Genomic DNA, 24,675 nt, shown 5'->3' on the forward strand with positions numbered 1-24,675 from the left:
CACCTACAGAGCTAAGGATTTAAAGATATTGCCAAGAATGAAAAGTATCATTTTAAGGGAAGTCCATGGGTCTTGGTTTCTCAACAGAAAAATCAAAAGCAAACATGGAGTTCAGAAGAAATGTAAGGCTAAAAACTATTAAAAGCAATCAACTCTAGGAAGAACATAAAGAATCCACAAGGGTATGAAGACTGTTTTTAAAAGAGAAGAGAAAGTTGAAAAAAAAAGTCCTTAACAAAAATTAAACATTTTCTTTGGTAAACAAAAAGGATAAGATAGCCCTAAATTGCTTACTCATATAATAATGGAATATAATGATGAAATTATTTTTCCCAACATGTTCAAATGGAGTGAAAGATCATAACATCAGCTAGTTTTACATCAAGTACAGATTTCCAAGGGGGTGAATTGTGGCTCTATTCCACAAAAATGTCTATCTATTAAACTTATGCTGTCAAAGCTGTTTTATCACCTTTTTCTCTCCAAAATTAAACTCTTCTGGCACATCAAAACCCAACTGGCACACATAGAAAGTGATTGATTTTAGTGTCAGTTCACATCTAAATATACAGAGCAATGAAAATAGAGGAAGAAACAACATATAGTTGGTTGCCAGATAGGTATAATAATGCTAATTATCACCTCCCACTAAAAGTAAGTAGCACCTGGAAACCTCATATGATCCCCCTATTAAGTAATATGTGTGATAACCATAATAGAAGATTTTCTTTCTTCAGACCCCACTTAGCATGATGTAGGCTTAATCTAACAAAATCAGTGGGATCCTTGAATGTTTAATTCGTGCTGTCAGAAATTTATTAGACAATAAATGAAGTGTGATAATAGTTTTTAAAGTAGATTTGACAGGCATCAAAGAGAAAAGGTAATATTTAATTAATGAATTAAACATCTCAAAATTATAGAATCATGAGTTCTAGAGCTCAAGAGGAATTTAAAAATCACTTGGAGCCAGTGTCCCCATTTTCTCAATGAGATAAAAAACAGAGAGTTAAATTTACTTTAACCTGATCACACAGTAACATTTTGTGCTTCCCATATAATAACATAGTGATAATCAAGAAGAAACAAATCATATGGAAGAGTCCCTTCAGATGTATCACATTTGTTAGTTTACCTCTTTTTTAAGTTGAAGTCATATTTATAAACATCTACTTGATGGTGTCAAGGATCATGATTAGAAAATTCAGAATGACCTAAGAGTAGATCTTAGAAGAAAGAAACTCTAAGGGGAAAATCAATGTGAGCTAAGACCAAGACACTTCTAATCTGAAGGCATCCTTCTTCATGTTAGCTGTCTCTTCTGTTTATTCAAGAGGACTCATGCTAATTATTGCAGAATGTATTATGCACTGCTTTAAAATATTAATTCCCACCAACAAGTATTTGTAAAGGTATAGTCAAAGATAAGCCTTTACTGGGGCCCAAACTGAGATTGCTTTTATGGAGTCAACACCCACTCAGGAATCTAGACACATTAACAGTTTGCTTAAGAGGGAAAAGAATCAGTGAGAAGATTAATGCACAGGTTCTCTGGCCAGGGAAGAAAAAAAAGAAATGGAGATGACATCCCAGACTCTATCCACAGTTCAGTCCCATGGATTGGGTCTGAAATCTCAGGAGGAGAAAGCATTTATAAACTGGTTCTACTGCAGGAACTTGCAGGAAACAGCACAGTTTTTTGCATCTCAAAGGTCTATAGCGTGGGAGTTGCAGGAGACTGTACCTGGACTGAGGGGCAACTGGTCAACAGCAATAGCAAAGCTCTGCTGGATGTGGTGGAGGTGAGTGTCCATGAGAGAGATGCAGTGAGGAGCTCTGGCCACGGGGCAGACCCAAGAACTTCCAGAAATACATGGGTACAATTTTCAAAGAGCTGAGATTCTATTGTGGAAAAGTAGAAGAAATATGTTCAGTGAAATCTGGGTAGAAATGCTAACATAACCTTATCCGGTGAGGCTGGTGAAAGAGTCAAATCCAAGAAATACTAAAAAATCCAGGTTTATGACCACAGGTTATTAGAGCTGCAATGGGATTTACATGTTACGTAGTCCAGCCCCATCTGATTTCAGATGAGAGAACTGGGGTCTGGAGACATTATTTCCTTCTCAAGTTCACACAACTTGACAGAGCCAGAACTTGTGATGGCTGCTTCCAGTGAATCACGCTGCAGCTTTCTTTCACTGTTGGTCTGTTTCCTTTATTTAAAATAGCTTTGCATTTAGCATCTAGGGGTTCTTTAAATTTCTGAGAAGTGAGAATTTTTTTAATAGAATATGAGCTTTGCAGTTTTAGAAATACTAGTTATTGTAAATACCAAATGTTTCCCTGAACTAGCTCTTTGAAAGAGCTTTGATATAAAAAGTTCTTTCTAAAATAACTCCTTTGTAATACCACAAAGGGCATCTGAGGACAATTTATCTTTTCTATGCCATTCATCTAATATCTTTACATTTAAAGTGCCGGTACAGAGTTTTGATTATAAGACAAAAATGTTAAAATCGAATGCCTCATTGAGTTGAAAATGTGTCCAGTTCAATCTTGCGGCTGCCTCGGGCCTTTTTTTATACTTTCAGAATGAAATGGTTTAAAGTTAGAAAGAGGAATGCCACATGCCGACTGGGAAGTTAATGATAATTTCAAATTAAGTATCATATGCTAATGTGTAGTTAAATATTGAATTGAGAAAGATGTGGCCACCACTTATATATAGAAGCTCAGACTTCCTCTGTAATATATAATTAGCAGAGACCATCTTCCTTATCACTATTAGAATAAAAGAAAGAATTTTGAGATTTAATTTTAGCACACTTTCTAACTGCTTGGTTTTCTAGAAGAATATGTATGTAGAATTTCTTATCTAATATAAAATACAGTGTCACTGAAACTGGTCCTGATTTACAAAGGCGATAGATGAGTTACTGACATCCAATATAATATGGACTGGTATTGTCTCATACAGATTAAGAGCTGTTTTAGGTAACCGGGCAATGAGTAGCAGGTGTACTTTTCTTACCATATATATTTACTTCACAGTTCAGGAGATATGTTAACAATCAAATCAAATAATAAATGTGGAAGCTCACTTTAAATTTTAAAGTTCCATTGAGATGTAAGTTGTTGCTGTTATTACTCTTATTAGCTACTGAATAAATGTTCCCAAACAGCTTTTGAGGCTACTCTGTGGATAGCATTGCTCTGAGGGTAAATGAAAGGATAGGTTATTTCTATTTCATACTCAATTTATGTGTTGCTGATAACTTGACCAACTTAATCTTGACTCAGAGACACGACTCCACTCTCATCGGATGAATTCTGTGGTCACTTCTTTCTCCAAATCCTAAAATCTGCAGCAGGGTTTCATTTTTTTTAATTCTATTTTGCCACACTCAGGCACCCACAGGGGAAGGGAGGGAAAACTGAATGAGAAGAAATCAGAGAGGGAGACAAACCATGAGAGACTCTGGACTCCGGGAACCGAACTGAGGGTTACAGAAGGGAAGGGCGTGGGGAGGGGATGGGTTACCCGGGTGACAGGTATGAAGGAGGGCACATGTGGTGATGAGCACTGGATGTTATACACAACTAACGAATTGCTGAACACCACATCAAAAACTAATGATGGGCTATATGCTGGCTAACTGAACATAATAATAAAAAAATTTGTAAAAGCAAAAAAAAAATTCTATTTTGTATAAAAAACTTATAGTCTTATCCCAAGACTACTTAAGAGCGAGGAACAAAGGCAAAGATGGGCCCATCTAAAAGGAGTGCACCACACTCTGTTGAGTGGGAGAACAATACCCCAACAAAACACGGAGGGCTGTAAGGAGAGAGAGGAAGAAGAGATATCATCTTTTTTTTTTTTTCTAATTACTGGTTCAGAGGAAAGATAACCCATCCTAACTCCCAACACACACACATACACACAATATGGTAAATCCAAACAATCATCAACCCATGGCCCCCAGGCAGCTGATCACAGAAATTAAGAACTCTCCTGACAGAATTCCAAACTGACTGTGATCCATGTTTCTGCTCCATTTTGGAGTTGCTCTTCCTTCACTGGTCATCACCTGATACCTAAAGTAACAGTCGGGAGTCCAGGCCATTAATATCACTCTACAGACAGATGGTGTGCCTTGCCCATCTGTCTAGGAGGACACTTTCTCAGGTATCTAAGTTTTTCTTGTCTTGACTGATGGTTTTTATTATGTACTACAAACAATTTTTTATCTGGCAATATATCAATATCCTCTTCATGCTTAACATTTTAGCCAACACCATGTTCTATCACCATTTGGGCAGTTTAGAAGACACCATATGCATAACACTTTCCATTCTGTATGGTATGTGCACTCATGTTTTCTACAAGCATTGACTTGTTATCTTTAGTATAGTCCCAATGAGCCAGCCTGATTATCCTAAATTAATTCTCCTTCTTCATCTATTTTTTTAAGCGGGAGGGATGAAAAGTGGATGGCAGAGAACAGTTAGCAGGCATTCTGCAATCTGTTGTCTATGGAAGAGAAGACTAGAGTTTGAGCTAGATCTGGGTAGTGAGAGTTGAGAGAAGCTTACGGATTTTACAAATATTTAAAAGGTTAAGTTTAGAGGTCAGTATCCTTAGCATCTCCTACCTCAAGTACCTGGGTAAAGTCCTTTTTGGGGATGCTCCCCATCCCCAACCTGCTAGAGGGCTGGACTATTTTTTTTAATTAAAATATAACTAGCATACAGTATTTTATTAATTTCAGGTATACAATATAGTGATTCAATAATTCTACACATTATTCAGTGCTTATCAAGATAAGTGTACTCTTAATCCCCTTCATCTATTTTATCCATCTCTCCACCTACCACCCCTCTGGTAACCACCAATCTGTTGTCTCTATTTATGAAACCTTTCTTGTTTTTTTTTTCTTTGTTCGTTGATTTGTTTTGTTTCTTAAATTCCACATATAAGTGACATTATATGGTATTTCTCTTTCTCTGACTGACATTTCACTTAGCATTATACCCTGTAGGACCATCCATATTTTTGCAAATGGCAAGGTTCCATTATATATATTCCATTATATACATGCATATACATATACACACACACATATAAACATATACATATGCATACACATGTGCACGCACACACACACACACATACATACACAAACACATACACACCCCATCTTCTTTACCCATTCATCTATGGGTGGACACTTGGGTTGCTTCCATATCTTAGCTATTGTAATGAAGGAGTAAACATGGGGGTGTATTTATCTTTTCAAATTAGTGTTTTCATTTTCTTTGGGTAAATACCCAGTAGTGAGATTACTGGATCATATGGTAATTTTATTTATTTATTTTTTTTTGCAGAAACTCCATACTATTTTCCACAGTGGCTGCACCAATTTACATTCTCAGCAAGAGTGCACAAGGGTTCCTTTTTCTCCACATCCTCACCAACATTATTTCTTGTGCGTGTGTGTGTGTGTGTGTGCTTTATCTTAGCTATTCTGTCAAGTGCAAAGTGATATCTTATTGTGGTTTTAATTTGTATCACCCTATGACAAAAATACATAAAAGATAAATAACATGCTACTTAACAATGAATCAGTCAGTGAAGAAATCAAAGAGAAAATCAAAATGTACAAGGGATAAATGAAAATGAAGACACAACGGTCCAAAGTCTTTGGAATGCAGCAAAGGCAGTTCTAAGAGGGAAGATTATAGCAATACAGGCTTACTTCAAGAAAAAAGAAAAATCTCAAATAAACAACCTAACCTTACACCTCAAAGAGCTAGGAAAAACAAACAAAGCCTAAGCTGGTAGAAGAAAGGAAATAATAAAGATTAGAGCAGAAATAAATAAAACAGTGATTTTAAAAAACCAACAGAACAAATCAATGAAACCAAGAGCTCATTCTTTGAAAAGATAAAGAAAAGTGATATACCTTTAGTCAGACTCATCATCAAAAAAGAGAGAGGGGGGACTCAAAAATCAGAAAAAAGGAGAGGAAATAAGAACTAACACCACAAATATAAAGGATTATAAGAGAATATTATGAAAACTTACATGTCAGCAAATTGGACGACCTAGTAGAAAGGGATCAATTCCTAAGAACATAACTTTCCCAACTGAATCAGGAAGAAACAGAGAATTTGAACAGACTAATTATTAGCAATGAAATTGAATCAAGTAATCAAAAAATTCCCAACAAACAGAAGTCCCAGACCCGATGGCTTTGCAGGTGAATTCTACCAGACATTTAAAGAATTAATACCTATTCTTCTCAAACTACTCTAGAAAATAGAAGAGGAAAGGAAGCTTCCAAATTCATTCTAAAGGGCAGCATTACCTTGATACCTAAACCAAATAGGCTCTACAAAAGAATCTACAAGCCAATATCTCTGTTGAACACAGATGCAAAAATCCTCAACAAATTATTAGCAAACTTAATCCCCCAATACATTTTAAAAAATCATTCACAAAGATCAAGTGAGATTTACTCCTGGGATGCAAGGGTGGTTCAATATTTGCAAATCAATGTGGTACCTGACAGTAAAAAGAAAAAGGATAAAAACCATATGATCATCTCAAGAGGTAGAGAAAAAATAAATATTTGACAAAAATACAATATACAGTCATAATAAAAACTCTCAACAAAGTAGGTTTCAAGAGAATATACCTCAACAAAATAAAGGTCACATATGAAAAACCCACAGCGAGCATCATACTCAAAAGGTGAAAAACTGAGAGCTTTTCCTCCAAGATCAGGAACAAGACGCAGATGTCCACTCTCGCGGCTTTTAGCCACGGCCATCAGAAAAGAAAAAGAAATAAAAAGCATCCAAACTGGTAAGGAAGAAATAAAACTTACTATTTGCAGATGACATGATCAAAAGATTCTACCAAAAACTACTAGAACTAATAAATGAATCCAGTACAGTTGCAGGATACAAAATTAATACACAGAAATCTGTTGCATTTCTATACACCAATAATAAAGTGGCAAAAAAAGAAATTAAGATAACAGTCCCATTTACAATTGCACCAAAAATAACAAAACCTAAGAATAAACGTAACCAAAGACATGAAAGAAACTATAAAACTATAGTGAATTTGAAAACTATACTCTGAAAACTATAAAACAGTGATGAAAGAAGTTGAAGATGACACACACACAAAATGGAAAGATATTCCATGTTCATGGTTGAAGGAGCAAATATTGTTAAAAGGTCCATACAAGCCAAAGCAATTTTTCAAAGAACTAAAATAAATGATCCTAAAATTTGTATGGCACTATAAAAGACCCCAAATAGCCAAGGCAATCTTGAGAAGGAAAAACAAACCTAGAAGTATCACAGTCCCAGATTTCAAGAAATACTACAAAGCTGTAGTGATCAAAACACTATGATACTGGCACAAAAACAGACACAAAGATCAATAGAACAGAATAGAAAGCCCAGAAGTAAACCCACAATCATATGCTTGATTAATCTATGACAAAGGAGGCAAGAATATACAATGGGGAAAAGACAGTCTCTTCAATAAATGGTGCTGGGAACCTGGACAGCTACATGCGAAAGAATGAAACTGGACCACTTTCTTACACCACAGATGAAAACAAACTCAAAATGGATTAAAGACCCAAATGTGAGACCTGAAACCAGAAAATTCCTAAAACATGCAAAGTAATTTCTTTGCCACCAAGGGTAGATATATTTTTCTAGGGAAACAAAAGAAAATATAGTTCTTGGGACTACAGCAAAATAAATTAAAAAAAAAAAAAAACCTTTGCACAGTAAAGGAAACCATCAACAAAACAAAAAGGCAACTCAATAAATGGGAGATGATATTTGCAAATGATGTAACCAATAAGGGGTTAATCTCCAAAATACATAAAGTACTTCCTTCACCTATTCTTAATGAATGCTAGCTGATCACAATCCTCATAAAAAGCAAATGATAGGAGAAATCTACCATGGAGAAAGCAAGCAAACCAAAATTCTTTTTTTTTAATAATATTTTTTTATTATATTATATTAGTCACCATACAGTACATCCCTAGTTTTTTATGTAAAGTTCCATGATTCATTACTTGCATATAAATGGGTGCTATAACTCTAATAGAGCAAAGGGTCAGCTTGAATTCACCCTCCGAACTCTCTTGACACTCCTTCTTCTGCTTCCACTGTATTCTTTAAGGCCCAGTTCCTTGGGTACCTACTTTGTCTCATTTACCAGCCTCAAGGACAGAGAGCAACTTCTACCATCTGGGTAAACCTGCACAGTGCCCAGCAGGCCCGGGCACACAGGAATTATTTGATAATTACGAATTTAACCTTTTGAACTTACAGTGAGTTCACGGATAAACAACTCCTTATATTGGACTTATAACAAGTCACATATAAAAGTATCCAGTAAACTCTCTTAGTAAATAAAAAATATATAACTCAGGTTAGCCATATTTCCATTTGAAATGGCCATTTTATACATTTCCAACTGTGAAGTTCGGTGAAGGATACCTCAGTGTCAAGAAGGAGATAATCTGCATTCAACTAGTGAGCCATTCCACCCCCTTCTCATCTGTATGATCAGTGGCAATGGAATATCCAAGGGGGGAAAACATAAAGCATGTTTGGATCCTGCAATAAATTCAATTACATTAACACCAAATTAAGCCTATTTTCATTTTGATAGTATAAAAAAGCAGCAGGAGGTTTGACTAGATAACTTGCTTTTACTTTATTAAGTTCCTTATGTTACAGTCAGCTGGATTGAGTGCTCCCTAGGAGTGAATTAAGAACATTTGGGCCCTGTCTTATTCAAAACAGTGTGTCTTCCACACAGGATTTTACAATTCACTTTCCTGGGGGCCGCCAGAGGGAGATTAAGGAGACCTCCCTAGTTCCTTGGCTGTTTATTGCCTTCTTTACGCAGAAGCGTTTTCCTCCTACTTCAGGGCATGAAATACCATGCGTCAGCATTAGGCAAACAGAAGACTGACTTGTCCTGACAGAACCATCTTGGTTGTCCAGGACGAATGTTATACAAGTTTGAGTTGTCTGCATCTCTGGCCATTTTACAGGGTCCTAAAACCTGACAGCCCTACCTCCTTTCAGTCAACACATATTTATGGCTGTTTTGCTCCACCTCAACAATGCTAATTAATTAAATGTTTGCTTAGTGGCCTGGAAGAGTTAGTGTACCTTCCAAAGCTTCAGACCAACACTAAGAGGATTTAGAGTCTGGCTATAAAGGAAAAAGTCATTTCTAAAATGTCAGAATCCTTATTTACAATGTGATGCTGGTAAAGGAGGGGGGAGAGGCACTTAAATAAAATTGAGTCAACTTGAACAGTCCTTAAACAGTTCATCCAGCTAACATCAAGCATATCTCCATCATCAGCCAAGTCTAATGAAAGCTCAAATGTGCAGCTTTCTAATGATTCTGCCACTTTTCGTCCTTGGCTTCTTGTTTCTCCTCACATTGTGGTGTTCAAAATCTATTTCTGTAGTTGGTTTAGGACATTTCGTTTCAGAGCAGTTGGCACATTTTGCCTGACTGCAACCATGTTATGAAGTCAGCCACACATTATCCTATCGTCAATTGCCAGGGACGTGAATCTTCTCATCTATTGTTAAGGATTTGATTTCCTCTAGTAAAATGTGCTTTCCTGTGGCAGCTGCGTCAGAGCATTCATTACAGCTGAAAAGGGAAGGCTGGGAGGCCAGGCCACCTACCAGCCGCAAAGCAAAGGGAACACTGGCGAGTCCAATGGGGCACTGGTCTTCCTTACCAAGATACAAACAGCATTTTTCTCCATGTGTTCCCTCTCACTGCACACCTTCTAGAATTTTTGCAGGGCCAGATTCTGGCCCCAAGAAAAGGAAGGGGTACCTTCCTGTTCAAGAACAAAGTAAGGACAAATTTCTAAAATCATTGGTCAAACTGTAAAGAAAAGTCTCTTGATACCTAGTAATACAGTCCAAAAAATTTGAAATAAGCACAGAAAAAGCAACCCTCAATTCTTCATAGCATATTTTATATGTTTGCAGGTGGGACGCATTTAACTAGGAAAAAGAGACATCACTGATTTCAACACACATCAAAAAATGATTATGCATTGATGGGATACTCTGGATATATTATAAGTTGTGCGATGTAAGAATATTGATTGACATGAAACATTTTCACATTACACAAGAAAGTAGAATGTTCACTGTAATTGCTAATCACTCCTTTTCATATCCCCTCCACTCTCTTGTTCTCTGTCACACCCACTTGACATCACGTTAGCCCTGCTTACATCCACCTATCTGCCTAACCCATGCCTGCCCCTGGGCATCAGAGAATTGCTAATATGAAGTGCTCAACCCAGCTGACAGATTTCTCCTAATATTTTTAAGCACAAATCTCAAGTAAACCCTCAACATATCTCCAGTCATTTGGTTCTCCCACAAACCAAAATGTTATTTCAGATCTCATTCTTCAAATTGCCAGTATTCCCTCCCCATTCCCTCCTCCCTCTTAGTTAAAGACCATCTTTCCATCACCAAATGTGCCTGTTGGCCTCTCTGCAAGTGTATGTAAATGCTCTCCTTTCTCTCTGATTCTAATAAAACTTACTGTCGCTAATCTTGTATATACTTCACCTGCCCTAGATGCTCGCCCATCCTTCCTCTTTCATTCCAGGACTTTGCTTCTGTATTTGACCTCTCATCTACCACCATCATTTTCTCTTTCTCCATCTCTTTATTACCAAGTCCCATGGTTTCAGTGTATCTATTCAATGACAATACAAAACACAATTACACAATTTCTGTCTCCAGCTCTGATTTCTCCCCTATTTATTTGTCTAAATAAATAAGAGTCATATTAACTGTATTAACTAAGCATCCTTTATATACAATGGGCAATTCGCAAGTATTATAACCAAAAGAGAATTATGTATTCTCCACTTTCCCCCAGACAGCCTCCTCACTACTATTTCTTCTTCTCAGAAGATGGTACTGTCATTGTTCCTGTGGCTCACACTAAAAAACCTGGGATCATTCTTTACAATCCTCTTTTCCTCAAAGCCTAAGTCCAATTTGCTAGCAAGAATTGTATAGTTATGCAAAATATAGTCTAACAGCAGCTGCTCCTTACCTACCACTTAAGTTCAATTTATCATCATTTTCATCTAGAATAACTTTCTAACTGGTCAAGCTTTTCTTCTTTTGTTCCCAAAGGTCACTTCTGCACAGTATCCACAGCAATCTTTTTGTAAAATGTAATTCAAGTTCTATCAATCACGTGGCCATATCGTCCGATGACTTCATACTTGTAGAAATGTTAACAATTTAGCTATATTTTTTTTCTTTTTAACATAATCATGGTCCTATGATACATACTGTTCTGCAGTGGTTTTTAAGATTAATTAATTCAACCATTTAGCAAATATTTGTTGAATCCCTACAATGTTCCAGGTACTATTCTAGCCTCTGGAGATACAGGGATGATGAAGAAAAGAATCCTTTGAGAAGTTCCCCTATTTCCTTGGATTTCCCACAGCGCATGAACAATTTACTTTTCCTGTTGACAAAAATAGTGCATGTTCACATGTAAAATTTGAAAAATACAGAAAAACAAACAGGAGAAATGCACTATACTGCATGCTTCTATTAATACTATGTTCATTTTCCTCTCATCCTTTTCTGTATTTCACTTACTATATTATCCCTGTGGGCACAGCCTATGTTCTCTTTATTCTTTAGTATCTAGGTCAGGATACTTCATTCCTTTAGGGTTTTGAAATTTACTTCACCCCTCAGCTAGCTTCTCAATATCTAGATCATTCTTTCCTCACCAAGGTCTCCTACTCTGAAGGCCAAGCACGCACTTGTTTCTGCCCGTCTTTCTAGAGAACCTTCCCTTGAGGTACGTATCACATCAAGCATCCAGTAGGTACCGAGAGGTAGAGATACATTCATTATATCTTTTCCATCAGAAAAGCAAGAGCATCTCCAAACTTCATGCATGCATCTTACAGTTCTATTCATGTAACCTCCAGAGTAAGCAAAAGGAAGGACTTGGTAGTGGTTGTTCATTAAACGGGGGGAGAGGAAAACAGCCAAATCAGAGATCCTGGGGAATTTTTTGGTTGATTCTAAAAGTAGCAAGTTTGTGGTGCCATTTATACATAAAAAGAAATCGAAAACTCAGGCAAAAGCATGAACATTTCAAATAAAATCAAAAGCCCTGTGAGCATGTAGTTTTACCATACAACTACTGCACAGCCTAGAATCATAAAACGAAACACCAGGAAGCTGATTAACTAGGGCCATGGTGACTGTAAGCTAGAAAATACATTTTCTCTTCAAATGCAGAGCATCTGATGACCCTGGATGATACCATGCAATGCTACAAACCTCAGGGACACCAATTTAAATCCAAGCAGGGTCATTTGCCAGAGCAGAAGTCATTTGTGCCTAATAGCATTTTATTAGCCCATGTGAAATGTTTCAAAGTTCTGAACCTAGTTCTTAGGGGATGTGACTACATTATCAAGCATACTACTCAATTTGGTACTTCCAACGATAAACCATGTCCACACAACTCAAGAGAACACAGTAGCAAATACCAGGTAGCAGAGCAGTTCAATTTTATAATAATTATCACAGCAACAGCAACAAACACACCTGGTATTTAGGAAGCACTCTACATTTCACAACGCACTTTTCTGTTCACCATTCATCTAACAGGCTTATTAATTAATTATTTGAAATTAATTTACAAATATCACTTTTGTTTTACAGAGGTGGAAAATTGAAGTTCAGATTTGCTAAGTAACTTACACCTTGATTTATCACTGGAACTCAAATCCTAACCATCAATAGAACTGAACGAGGACTCTAAACCGGGCTTTTCGATTTCAAGTCTACCATCGTCTCTTGGACAGCATGTTGTCCCTTTTTAAGAGTCTCTGTAACAACTAAATTCTTTTTTTTTAAAGATTTTTATTTATTTATTTGACAGAGAGACAGCCAGCCAGAGAGGGAACACAAGCAGGGGGAGTGGGAGAGGAAGAAGCAGGCTTCTAGCGGAGGAGCCTGATATGGGGGTCAATCCCACAATGCCAGGATCACGCCCTAAGCCGAAGGCAGACGCTTAACGACTGCGCTACCCAGGCACCCCTGTAACAACTAAATTCTTTAGAATAAAGTAATTTCATCAGTGAACGATTTAGAGAATAAATGGTTGTCCGGATGTTTTTTTTCCCAGCATAGAAATATATTATTTCATAGCAGAGCAATTCTGTGGTACTTTTAGAATAATCAGTTGAGCATGCTAAGATTATTCACAGTGGAAGACTATTTGTTCTTTCTTCAAGTTTATAATAAAGCTAATAATTTAATAGCAGCTAACATTTACTGATTGCTTGGCATGTGACAATCTTTCTTCTTAAACCTCATACCAACTTAACAAAATAAGCATTATCCCCTATTTTTCAGATAGAAACTCAGGTATAAAAAGGTGAAGAAATGAGAACAAACCCAGAGAAAAAGTGGAACTGCTGGGATACAATTCCTATCAATCTGGCCTCAAAGCTTGCACTCAATCATTACACTTTCGCCAAGAGGATAAAAACTCACAGCAGAATCATTAAGAAACCTTCTCTGAGAAAGGTACAAGGCAAACCAGACATCAAAAACCTGCATGAATTTTTTAGGGTTCATTTGATCTAGAAAAACTACATAATACTGTTTTCTCGAGTACTATACTATTGTCCCAGGAAAATTATCAAACGGTATATATTTTACAAACACAATTACCTTGATATACTAACACACAGGACAAATTTACACATGACACTCATTTAACAGCAAACATTCAATGACTGTAAAATACTCTGAACTCTGTGGTCTTAGCAGTACAAGGAATTAAAAAAAGAAGAAAGAAAAGGAGAAGGAGAAGGAGAAGAATAGACATACCTGCAGTATTGGAAAGCCCTCGGCAGAATCACTGCAACTTACAACAAATTGCAAATAAAATACAGGTACTGAGAGCCATGGTTCTCAAACTTTAGTGGGCATCTGAATCACCTGGTGAACTTGTTAACAAGTAGATTCTTGAACCCCACCCCGAGTTTCTGATTCAGAAGCTCTGGGAGGGTTGTGAGAATTTACATTTCTAACAAACTTCCAGGTGATGCTGTTGTTGCTGGTCTAGGGACCACACTCTGAAAACCGCCGTGATTTAGGTCCAACAGAATTCTGAGAGCATAGAGGAAGTAATAAGCCTTCCAAAGCAGGGGGAAAAAAATTCATGGAGAGCTTAGCCTTTGGTTTTTTGTTTTTTTGTGTTTTTTTAAGATTTATTTATTTGAGTGTGTGCACCGCACTTGTGGGGAGGAGGGGCAGAAGGAGAAGGGGAGAGAATCTCAAGCAGACTCTGTGGTTAGCGCAGAACCCTACGTGGAGCTCAGTTTCACGACCATGAGATCATGACCCTGAGATCACAACTGGAGCCCAAACCAAGAGTCGGGTTCTTAACCAACTGAGCCACCCAGGCACCCAGAGAGAGCTTCGCATTCGAACTGTGCTTTGACAAAGGAGGAGAATTTCATATATTGAGAGATAATGCGCTTCTGTCTCAAAAAGAGTCATAATCCTTCAGACTCATCCTTCTCTCATTTTAGTAATTTGGTGGCCTCACTCTACTCTTGCAGAATGAAATGAAAATTATGAATCCATCTCTCTTTGCCTAACAACTCAATATACATTGATATTTTCTTGGCTTCAACTGGGGTCCTGACATTTCAGAAAGGAATGAAAGAATAGTTTTAACACATTTTAAGTCCTGTTAAATTTCTTCTTTGTTCCATTTCAAATGATTTCAGTTTCCTCTGAAATCTTCTCCTAACCTGACTTTCACATTCTAGGGATGAACAAGAATGTGAATGAGATGTTGGTCAAGTTTTCTTTTGTAGATTTATTTGATTGATTGTAATGGCTAAAATAAGTCACAACTTCCTAAGTATCCTTCTTATTCTTATCCCAAAAGGCAAAAGAATAAATGGAAACAATTCTAAAAGCATTTTAACTGTATGCTGGAGCTGGAGAATAATCAAAGGGATAATGTACTGACTCATGAGAATAGTTTTATTCCCCATTCCTTGATCATTTTACCACATGACCCTAAAGAAGTCATTTAAATTCTCACTGCTTTAATTTTTGCATTTGTAAAATGGAGATAATATTTGCCATGAGGTTTAGTTAATGCTTGAAAATGCTTTTGAGATCACTGGAAAAGGAGAGAATAAAATACTATTACTCTACATTGAACTTTGGAACTCAAACTATAAAACAAGAAGAATCTACACTCCTGGGGCAACCAACCAGTTGAGAAGGAATTTTCCTACAACTAAGCTGCTCACTGTCATGACAAATGTATATTGGACTCCAATATTGTCAAGTGCTTTACAATCACTCCTTCTAATGGTTTTTATTCCATTGCTCTTGCAGATGGAACAACTAATGGGAAGATAATTCAAATGCTATCTGTCAGTCTAAGAGTGAGAAAATCTTTTCCATAAGGGCCAGGTAGTAAATATTGTAGACTGCAGGCCACATATGAGCATGCAATCACATACGATCATGATTATGAGTCATGCTTAAAACTGGGATGAATAATCATCACTAATCATTATCGTTTTATATTTTCCCCTAAAATGCATCAGCAGTCCTTCCCTCTTTCATATTTAGTTTATTATTTATTTGGATTTATTTTATTATTACTGGGTCAGTAATACAGAATTAGGGAAAATCTGCTATGTAAATATTTGGGTTTTTAGTTTGAAATGGACCATTTTTTCAAATAATACTGTTGATTTCAAGTTCTGTTTTCCCAATAATAATTTATTAAATGAAGCTAGTTGATTTTAGGACCCCAAACACAAGCCATTCTGTTCATTCACATTTTCTATTTTGTTTTGCCTGCTGCTTCATTACTTGTGTTTCCTCGTGAGCCTTTAGAGAAAATAATGTTATTCCTTCGGTCGTGCAAATTGAAAACCTATTTTTAAAGAGCTGTGCTCCAGCCATTTTGATTATCCTACATTCCATTCTCCTCTTCATTTATTTAAAAAAGAAGGAGACTATATGTCCCCATGTCTCTCCTGAGAGTTGTAGAAGCCTGTTTTATTCTTATTAACACATTTACACACATTTGTTTTCTTATTGCAGTGATAGTTTACCTTCCTGTTTACTTTTCTGTTTACATTTCCTTAAAGAAGTTTTGTCTAAAGTGCTCTATATAAAGATTCCTAATCAGGTCTCCTTTTAAAACTATATAAAGTAGAACAACGAGTTTCACGACTTAAGTTACCAGAGTTTACTAAATGGAAAGTAGCTTAAAGAGTTTCGCTTCCTTGTGGTTATAATTAAAATTTTTAATATTAGGAGCTTCTCCTTTAACTGAGATGAATTTCCACATAAAATTCCTCATAAATCCATGTTAAGTCAATCAAATGTTTCTTATTATAGGTTACTATAGTTTCTTATTATAGGTTAATATAGCAATTATATTTAGTCTTATGTGACAGAAAATGAGGAAGGCACTTATTTTTAATCTATGGCTATAATCTCACAACTTAATATATTTAAAGGCATTTTTTTCTGTTTTTTCTTTCCCTGCGGTGTGCACTTCTGAAATAAGCCTATCAGTCTTGACACATGGAAGTCGCACTATCCTGTTTTCCTCAGATTCGTGCCATAATTAGAAATCAATCAATCGTAGAAGTGTCTTCACAGCACTATGATTTAGCATTATGTCCTCAGCTTTTATTGAGGGCTGATATAATAAAGGGCTCTATGAAGAAATTCTCTGTAGTTCTGATAAAACTGCTACTAAAGACACTACCCATTATATTATTCAATATCTCAACATGAATACTCACATTTTATGTTTTTCTCAAGGCTCAGAGCAAGGAAAAAATGTTTCCTCTAGATTCTATTTGTACTCTTATAATTTAAAAAGGATTTAAACTAATAAATTCAACACTAAGTCACAGAATCAATATACAAAAATTAGTTGTATTTCTCTACTCTAACAAATAATCTGGAAAAAAAATTAAGAAAACCTCCCTAGAGAAATACAATTCAAAACCACAATGAAATATTACCTCACACCGGTTATGACAGCCAATACCCCCCAAAAGCAGAAAATACCGAGTGTTGGTAAGGATGGGGAGAAATGGAAACATGTCGCACTATTTTTGGGAACGTGAAATGGAGCAGCCACTCTGGAAAACAGTATGGAGTTTCCTCCAAAACTTAAAAATAGAACTACCCCATTATCCAGCAATCCCACCTCTGGATAGATATCCAAAAGAATTGAAACTAGGATTTTGAAGAGATATCCCCCCCCCCCCGGTTCAGTGAAGCATTATTCACAATAGCCAAAATGTAAATGACCTAAATATCCATTAATGGATGAGTGGATAATAACATGTGGTGTACACATACAACGGAATATTATCAAGCTGTAAAAAAAGAAGGAAACTCTATCATATGCTTCAACATGAAAAAACCTTCAGGACATTATAGTGAGTGAAATAAATCAGTAAATGAAGGACAAATACTGCATGATTCCACTTATACAAGTTATCTATAAGAGTCAAACTCATGGAAACAGTAGAATGATGGTTGTCAGAGGCTGAAGAGGGGAGAAACAAGGTGTTGTTAAAAAAAAGTATTGATTTTTAGTCATGCAAGATGGAAAACTTCTAGACACTAGCTATACAACATTGTGCTCATAGTTAACAATACTGTACTGGACATTTAAAAATTCAAGAGATCTTATGCTTTTTTTTACCACAATAAAAAATTAAACTACAAAACTTCAAGACGAAAACATAAGAGAAAATCTTTGTGACCAAGAATTAAGAAAATATTTCTTAAATATAACACCAAAAGCATGATTCATAAAACAAAAAATTGATTACTGAATTCTATCAAAATTATGTACTTCTACTCTTTCAAAGACACTGTTCTTTTCCAACATTTGCTGCAACATGGACGGGACTGGAAGACATAATGCTAAGCGAAGTAAGTCAAGCAGAGAAAGACAATTATCATATGGTCTCACTCATTTATGGAACATAAGAAGTAGGAAGACCGGTAGGAAAAGAAAGGGAAGAAAAAAGGGGTGGTAAACAGAAGGGGGAATGAACCATGAGAGACTATGGACTCTGGGAAACAAACTGAGGGCTTTGCGGGGTGGGGGGGATGGGATAGGCTGGTGATGGGTATTAAGAAGGGCACGTATTGCATGGTGCACTGGGTGTTATACGCAAGTAATGAATCATGGAACTTTACATCAAAAACTGGGGATGTACTGTATGGTGACTAACATAATATAATAAAAAATATTATTATTTTAAAAAAAGACACTATTAAGGGGATTAATAGACAAGCTGCCAGCTGAGAGGAAATATTTGCCAATCTAATAAAAAATTTGTATCCTGAATATATAAAGAATTCTGAAAATATAAAAAAAAAGTAGGGAAAAGGTTTGAATAGACAATCTACCAAAAAAAAAAAAATACAGGTTTAAATAGAAAGTACACCAAAGATATATATAGCATTAGTCACCAAGGCAATGAAACACCAATATACGCTTACTAGAATTTCTTAAATTAAAAATTCCCACTCTACAAAGCGTTGGTGAGGCTGTAAAGTAACTTGAGAAGTAATAACCTGAACTCTCACATGTTGCTGGTCAGAATGTAAAATGTCACAAACACTTTTGAAAACAGTTGGGTAATTTCTCAAATAGTTAAATATATACACACCACATGACCTAGCTATTTCAGTCCTTGTATTCCACCTAAGAGAAACGAAAAAAGATGTTCATACAAAGACTTGCATCTCATTCAGAGAAGATTTATTAAGTCAAAACTCAAAACACCCCAAATGTCCATCAATAGGAAAATGGATAAACAAAACTGAGGTATATTCATAGAATGGAATACGACTCAGCAATAAAAAGGAATAGACTCCTGGATGAATCTTGATAAAATTATGGTGAGTGAAGTCAGAGAAAAAAAAAAAGACTATATACTGTATAATTCCATTTATATAAAACTCTATGAAATGCAAATTAATCTATAGTGACAGGAAGCAGAGCAGTGTTTGCCTGGGAATTGGGGTGGTGTGCAGTGGGGTAAGAAGGGCTAGAAGAAGTGATTCAGGGGGCACATAGGGGACCACTTTGTCAAAGGGTTAGGGAGGTAGTGGTTATGTTCATTATCCACATTCTAGTGAAGAATTTACAGATGCATACATATGTCAAAACTCATCAAATCTCATACTTCAAATAGGTTTAGTGTGTTATCAATTCCACATCAATAAAGCTGTTAAAAATGTTCCTCACGCAGCTCTAAAGTGATCTGAGTTGCACTTTGAAAGGGTGACTATGAAGCAACATTCTCTAAGACAAAAGAAAGGCTGACGCTAAGACCTTCGCGAGGAGGTAATCTGCAGTAGTCCTACAAGAGTTAATAAGAGACTGGGTTGGATAAATTGTGTGGGAATGGAGAAGAATGAATGATTCAGTACCGTTGGCTCACCTATAATGGCATTTCTCTAGTCTAAAAACAAAAGCTAAAAACTATTTGGCCCCAAAAGTCCATTGTAGTTTTATGAAGCATAACTGTTTTTCTCCTTCAGGTTCAGTCTCAAGTTTAAGATAATTCTCGGAGTCCAGAAAAGCAGAGGAATCCTGCATAAACTTCATCATATTAATTAGATTCACTATCATGTATTCAACCAACAAGTATCTTTTGATTACCTTCTAACTCTGCGCAAGCCTCTTGACTAGTCACCAAGATATAGGGAGTTCCACACACAGATGCTGGCAGATAGGGACTGCCAATACATTTAGCAATATGAACAATTAAACGATTGCCTTTCAGAGCCAGAAGTGACTTACTGGCCTGGTGTTAATGCCCAAGGTTTCCAGGTTTGGCTTTTAATTTGTGTCCTATATAATTAGACATATAATTTTTAGGGTATCATGCATGTACCAATTACTGTGTTGACAGGTATAGTCCAAAAGTCCAACATCTATCTTGAGCGAAAGCTTTGTGCCCTACATCAACCTTTGTTTCTCATAGTCAGGTTGGCCTCAGGACAAATAAAATTACATAAAAATGCACTCTGACTTTTATTTCCCCCCATAGGTTCTAAATAATTTGGCTGTAACTCTTTGGGGATGACATTCATGAAAAACCCTATAATCTTCGTTATTGTATTTCTCAGCTGCAGGTACCTCCAAAGCTGTGATTTATCTAAATTGTATTTTTGTCAAAGGGTTATAAGGGGATAATGTGAAAAGTCTATTGGGATATTGTTAGTAAATTTATAAAATTACTTTCTGTATCCAGTTAGACCAAGTAATTTTTTCACTCGTTGCTTTTAGGGCAGGCTTATGTATCACTGAAGACTTCAAGGGAATAAAAGTTAAGCACCCAAACTAAAGATTCTTTGTCTAAAACCGTGTCTGTTAGGATGAGTTTATCATTCATGAAGCTCAAGGACAGTCTTCAGATGAGTGAATAATCTGAGCCTAAAGCTAGAAAACTACACCCAAGATATTTCCAGAATTCTTCCTCTTGCCCACTTTATACTGTTCCTTCAGATCTAGGAGTGAATTATTGCCCCACCACAGTGGCATATTCTCAGGGCTGCTTGATCCAACCAAGGCAGCAGTCCCTAGACTGGGCTTGACTCCAAAGAGAGGTTTGTCTCATATAATGGGTGCTCCTGAGCCCTGCTATGCCCTTCTGTGGCTGAAAGGAGATGATTGTACAAAACGCTAAGGAGGGTCTGACCTCCTCTGGTCTTGTGCAGGTGAAGTCCTACTGCATTCACAATGCCAGAGCGTCAAAGAAATTTTGGAATCTCACCAGAATCCTTGATGGTGTTAGGTTGAGCAGTCAGTGAATATGAACTGTTTTAAGCTCCTTAGTTCTGTAACCTTTAACCATATGTCTGGAACCTTTTCATCTTAGCCATCTGGAAAATTTCTATGGATCCAAGAGAAATGTAAAAGGCCTACGAGCCAGAAGTAGCTAGCATGAAGTCCAAGTGAAAGCTAGCTGGCACTAGGGGCCAGATAACCGTGCACTGCAAAGCAACAAAGTTTCAGCAACAGTTAGAACATCAAGCTGGGAAAATAGGAACTTCAGCGAGCAGAAGGAGTATCAAAACTGGATTAATTTCTTGCCTGATTTCTAAGTTATGTCCGTTTAGTTCATTTAGCTGTTGGGTTACAAAACTGAATAAGAAAAACAAGGAAAACTGATAACTTGTCCCAGCTCAGCAGAGACTAAGGAGACAAGAGAACTAAATGCAATGTGGTATCCTGGGTTGGATTCCGGAACAGAAGGAAATTCATGGGAAAACTGCTAAAATCTGAATAAAGTTTGAAGTTTAGTTCACAGTAATACATCAATGTTGGTTTCTTAGATCTGACAAATATACCACAGTAATGGAAGGTGAGACCGTTAAGGAAGCAATAATGGATGGGGGCTGTACAGGGATTCTCTCTGCTATCTGCAACTTTTCTGTAAATCTAACATTATTTCAAAATTAAAAGTTTATTTAAAAATGAGTAAGACAAGATTCTTATCCTGGAGTAGAGCATAAGTGGAAAGATATTATAATAAAGAGACCAATTCCATTCTAGCACAAAATGATTTAACAAAAATAATTCACAAGGTTCAATGGAGCATAGGACCGGCAGAGCTCTTCTTCCAAGCTAGAGTTTAATGAGAATACCTGAGATGGATTCTAAAGGCCTGGCAGGAAAAGGAAAGGGCGTCCAGAATTACAGGTAGGAGGAAGGGCATGAGGCATATGGAGAACTAACAGACAATTTGGGAGGGCAAAGGGTAAGATTAGAAATGGGACCTGATCCAACCGTGTGAGGCTTGCGGGCCCGGCTAAGGACCTGGAACTGCACCTGGGGATGACGGGGAGTAACATCGTCAGATCTGCAACAGCATGTGCATATATTTTTGGAGGCAGAGCTGAAAGTAGGAAGACAAATGAGGAATCTTTTGTAATGCAGTGAATGAGGCAGAAACAGTAGATATGGAGAAAGGAGCATACATTTGAGAATTACATAGGAGGTAAAACAAGCAGTATTTAGTGAAACTGACCTGAGACCATTGAATGTGGAGGGAAATAACCTAGCAGACAAAAAAAAAAAAATGTCTTTGGATTATCACTGTACAATAACATGATACAATAATTAATTTTCAAACACAAATAGCTGAGTTGTGAAAAAAAAGTTGAAACTCTGCTTAGTTACTTCACTGTAGATACGACAAAAAAACTTGCAGTCAACAAGGCACCAGAAATTCATGCTTTGAAAACCCATAGACTTGAAACAGAATAGTAATTGATAAAATATTAAAAAGGAAACCAAAAGCACATAGCTAGCTTGAAAATAAGTTAAGATCTCTGTGAACCAGAACAAAGACCTCAGAACTTTTCTTTTTTAAAAACACAAAACATTTCTAAAATACAAAATTTATATTTAAAAAAAGGAAATAGGAACATGAGTTTAAGAGAAAACAATAAATCAGAATATGGGAACCAAAATCACAATATGCATTTTTAAAAGTAATAAATGAAAGAAAAAATTTCCAAATTTCAAACAACACAACATTTGACAAAAGCAAATAGAGCATCCAGGTAGAAAATGCTAGCCAGCGTTGTATAACGTTGTATTAATCATAAAATATAAAATTTTATACGTGAGCAGTCATAGCCTTGTGTGTTTATTTCTTTGGGAAACTGGCCATTTCCATATGTGATCATTCTTTCAGGATATCATTGGTACCAGGATGCCTAACTGATAATAAATGACTTTAGCAATAAGTCTTCTATTCCTTTTCTTGAAGTAAATACTGCCATAAACCTAAGAATGCTATTATAAGGGCATTTAAAGCATTTCCATAGTGTCTGGCACACAGTAAGCCCTCAGTAAGTCAATTATTATTCCCCCAAGCATCAATGATATAATTTATTACTAGTATTATCATTATTCAGCATTCTTAGGTAGTGTTAGAGATGATACAAGTTGTGTGATAAACTATTTCCCCTTTCACTCCCTTCTATGAAGACCTACCTGTTCTTCCTTTGTTCTGATTTCCAAAGACCTCTGAATAGTTCCCTTCTCATTATTCAGTTTCACTTTCTAAAACACATTCTCCCCCCCCCTTTATTTCTTATTTTCCCAATAATGGAAACCTTTTTGATTACTCTGTTTCTGTAAATAGTGCCACCATTATTCCAGGCTTAAAACCTCAAACTAATCTTTTAATCTTCTATCTTCTTGTTCAATTCAATTAGCCATCATCCAAAAAAAAAAAAAAAAGGAAGAAGAAGAAGAAAATGTGTCTTTTAAATCTCTCTCACATCTGTCCATTTCTTTCTGTCATCATCATCAGCTTTAAGGTTTTAGAAGCTCATGGCTAGCTAGCTGTTATTACATTCCATCTGATTTGATTCCCCATGTCTCCTCATATGAAGCTTTCCCCTTTGCACAACAATAAATGCTGTATTCAGTGAGCTGGACTCAATAGGGTGCAAGTAGAAAACAGCATTATTCTTTCTTCTACATTCAAACATGCTCATGCACTAATTCTCTCCCTGCATCTGCCACAAGTCACAGGCAGATCAGAAAATTTTCTAGGCCCTTTTGGTCACAAACAGTCTCAATCTGCTCCAAAACAATTTAAAAATTTTCCTCTCCCTTCTCCCACCTTCCCACCCCTGATACAGTCTGTAACAGATTTAAGCCTGCAACGGAGGGTGGAGGCTTCTCCTCTATTCCTCTTCACTTTCTCCTCCACTTTTGGCTGCTGTAATGGACACCTCAAGAGCCAGGACCCGGAAAAAAGGTAATGAGAGATAAACAGAGTTGTGACGGGTGATTAACTAAAGGCATTCCTCCTTCTGGATGTGATGGTGCACACACACTGTTTCATTTCCATTCATTTCTCATTTGGGGAGCACTTTTCTTTTCGAAGAGAGAGAGCACACAAGCAGAGAGGGACAGAGAGAGAGAGAGAAAGAATCTTCAGCAGGCTCTATGCCCAGCATGGAGCCTGACTCAGGGCTCGCTCTCACAACCCTGAAATCATGACCTGAACCTAAATCAAGAGTCCCACACTTAACTGACTGAGCCCAGGCACCCCTTATTTGGGGAGCACTTTTATAGGTGTTCTAAAGTGTCTCTCTTAGGACTGCTGACTGCAGTTATCAGGACATGGTCCATAGCGCCCCCTGCAAGGGCGATAGATAGACCTACAGGCACCCCGTCCAGAGAAATTCACTCTGGTCTGTTGACCCCCACACATTTAAAAGATGGAAGTGAGCATCCACAACACTAAAAGCAATAGGTTTCCAATCTGCTAGCATTCTCTGCATAGTCCTGCAGGACCCAAAGTACGTTTTCAACCCCTATTAAGGTATTGTCAATTTCCACTGAAATTATGGTAAGAAAAGTTCCATTTTCATAGTCTGTTAAAACTAATGTTTTCAACTCACACTTTTATGAAAAGTCCTCATATGCTCATAAGGCCCATAGGCTATTTT

General features: G+C 36.7%; 1 long non-coding RNA gene across 1 annotated transcript in view; it reads right to left on the minus strand.

Annotated features, from left to right (window-relative positions):
* The window catches only part of LOC123789326 (uncharacterized), a 433,455-nt gene that overhangs the window by 127,239 nt on the left and 281,541 nt on the right, over positions 1 to 24,675 (minus strand). The gene's annotated exons all lie outside the window — the stretch shown is intronic.

The sequence above is a fragment of the Ursus americanus genome, chromosome 3, assembly GCF_024610735.1.
Source record: "Ursus americanus isolate L20-20 chromosome 3, mUrsAme1.1.p, whole genome shotgun sequence".
Lineage (NCBI taxonomy): Eukaryota > Metazoa > Chordata > Mammalia > Carnivora > Ursidae > Ursus > Ursus americanus.